The following is a 2,987-nucleotide window of genomic DNA, read 5'->3' on the forward strand; positions in this document are numbered from 1 at the left end:
GTGTGTGTGTGTGTGTGTGTGTGTGTGTGTGTGTGTGTGTGTATACCCATGTGTGAGAGTTAGTGTTCACTGCCAGTTTCTCAGGATCTGGAGTCATGTAGGAGGCAGTCTCTGGACATAACTGTACAGGATTGTATAGATCAGGCCAGCCGCTGTGCAAGCCTGTGAAGGATTATGTGGATTGAGTTGAAGATGAGAATGTGTACCCTAAAGGAGGGGAGCAACATTGCCTGAGCATGAATGCATGAAAACCAGGAAAAAGCTGAGTTCCACAACATGCAGCTTCTACTGCTCCCTGACTACAGATGCAAGGTGACCAAATGCCTCACTACTCCAATCTCCACCACACAACTTCCTTGACATGCAGGACTGAACCCTGGAAACAGTACACAGATAATCCCCCTTCCTTACACGGATTTTAAAAAGAGAACATTTTAATCATAGCTACAGGAACATATCTAACACAGAAAGGAAATATGAAGTTGCAAAAGGTAATTTATTTGAAATGGACTGGCTAAACTCTTACAACAAGACTATAATGTAAAAATATTTTTTAAGCCCAAAGTCAGCATTGAATATAACTTTCAGGTTTTACATAACAGCTTGGTCAAATTACTGCTAAATATGAAAGAATGTATAAATTTGTGGAAAGAATAAATTAGGATATAAATGAACCTTGATAATTAAGGATCCTAAAAATGGAACTTGAGCATATATTTTTTTAATTTATCATAAAAACATTTGCAGGATTTTACTATTTACTGCTTACACTTCTACTGTTTTAGTGATGATGATAATGAACTAAGCCCAATTGAATATTTTCCTTTTATAAGAGTTGTTGTGGTCTCTGCCCAGAAAGAGCTGGTCTCCCAGGAGTGCTGTCACACCTAAGATCACAGGTGAGACCACCATTGTTGCTCCAATACTTGGCCCAAGTGGGACTGGCCAGAAGCTTAAAGAACACAGGAACTGCAGAGAAGCCAGGCATGGAACAATGGGTGGTGGTGCCAGACAGAATCCTTCTGGTTTCCATCTATGCCACAGCTTTTCATACTCAAACCCTGCCCAGAGAGAGCTATTTTCTCAGGAGTTATGACACACCTAAGATCATACTTCACAGAAGGGAAAACCTATAGTCAGAGACAGCAAGACCAACTAACACCAGAGATAACTATATGGCACAAGGCAAGCTCAAGAACATAAGCAACAGAAACCAAGGCTACTTGGCATCATCAGAACCCAGTTCTCCCACCATAGCAAGTCCTAGATACCACAACATACCAGAAAAGCAAGGTTCTGATTTAAAATCACATCTCATGATGATGATAGAGAACTTTAAGAAGGACATAAATAACTCACTTAAAGAAATACAGGAAAACACAAACAGGTGAAGGAATTGAACAAAACCATTCAGGATATAAAAATGGAGAGAGAAACAATAAAGAAATAACAAGGGAAGACAACACTGGAGATAGAAAACCAAATAACCCCCATTAAAAATGGGGTAGAAGTGGATGCTCACAATCATCCACTGGACAGAGCACATGATCCCCAATAAAGGAGATAAAGTACCCAAGGAGCTGAAGGGGTTTGAAGCCCCATAGGAGGAACATTAATATGAACTAACCAGTACCACCACAGCTCCTTGGAACTAAACCACCAATCAAAGAAAGCACATGGTGGAACTTGTGGCTCTAGCTGTATATGTAGCAGAGGATGGCCTAGTTGGTCATCAATGGAAGGAGAGGTCCTGTGAAGGTACTATGCCCCAGTATAGGGGAATGCCAAGACCAGGAATAAGAGTGGGAGGGTTGGGAAGCAGGGGGAGGGGGAAGGGATAGGGGACTTTTTTGAGGGGAAACTAGGAAAGGGGATAAAATTTGAAATGTAAATAAAGAAAATATCTAATAAAATAAATTTTTAAAATGGGGTACAGAGCTAAACAAAGAATTCTCAACCATCGAATCTTGAATGACTGACAAGCACCTAAAGAAAAGTTCACACATGATATGCACTCACTGATAAGTGGATATTAGCCCAGAAACTCAGAGTTCCTAAGATATAATTTGCAACACACATGAAACTCAAGAAGAAGGAAAACCAAAGTGTGGATACTTCGTTCCTTCTTAGAATGGGGAACAAAATACCCATGGAAGGAGTTACAGAGACAAAGTTCAGAGCTGAGACGGAAGGAAGGACCATCCAGAGACTGCCCCACCCGGGGATCCATCCCATATACAACCACCAAACTCAGTCACTATTGTTTAGGCCAGAAAGATTTTGCTGAAAGGACCCTGATAATAGCTATCTCTTGTGAGGCTATGCCAGTGTCTGGCAAATACAGAACTGGATGCTCACAGTCATCTATTGGATGGAACACAGGGCCCCTAATGAAGGAGCTAAAGGGTCTGCAACCCTATAGGAGGAACAACAATATGAACGAACCAGTACCCCCTGCCACCCAGAGCTGTGTCTCTAGTTGCATATGTAGCAGAGGATGGCCTAGTCGGCCATCGATGGGAGGAGAGGCCCTAGTTCTTGTGAAGATCATATGACCCAGTACAGCAGAATGCCAGGGCCAGGAAGCAGGATTGGGTGGGTTGGGAAACAGGGCAGGGGGAGGATATAGGGTATTTTCGGGATAGCATTTGAAATGTAAATGAAGAAAATATCTAATTAAAAAAAAAAAAGGAAAAGTTCAACATCCTTAGTCATCAAGGAAATGCAAGTCAAAACGACCCTGAAATTCCACTCCACACCAGTCAGAATGGCTAAGATCAAAAACTTAGGTAACAGCAGATGCTGGTGAGGTTGTGGAGAAAGGAACACTCCTCCATTGTTGGTGGGATTGCAAGCTAGTACAATCACTATGGAAATTAGTCTTGCTGTTGCTCAGAAAATTGGACATTGTACTACCTGAGCACCAGCTATACTACTCTAGGGCATATACCCAAAATATGCTCCAACTTGTAATAAGGACACATGCT

The sequence above is a fragment of the Mus caroli genome, chromosome 10, assembly GCF_900094665.2.
Source record: "Mus caroli chromosome 10, CAROLI_EIJ_v1.1, whole genome shotgun sequence".
Taxonomy (NCBI): Eukaryota; Metazoa; Chordata; class Mammalia; order Rodentia; family Muridae; genus Mus; species Mus caroli.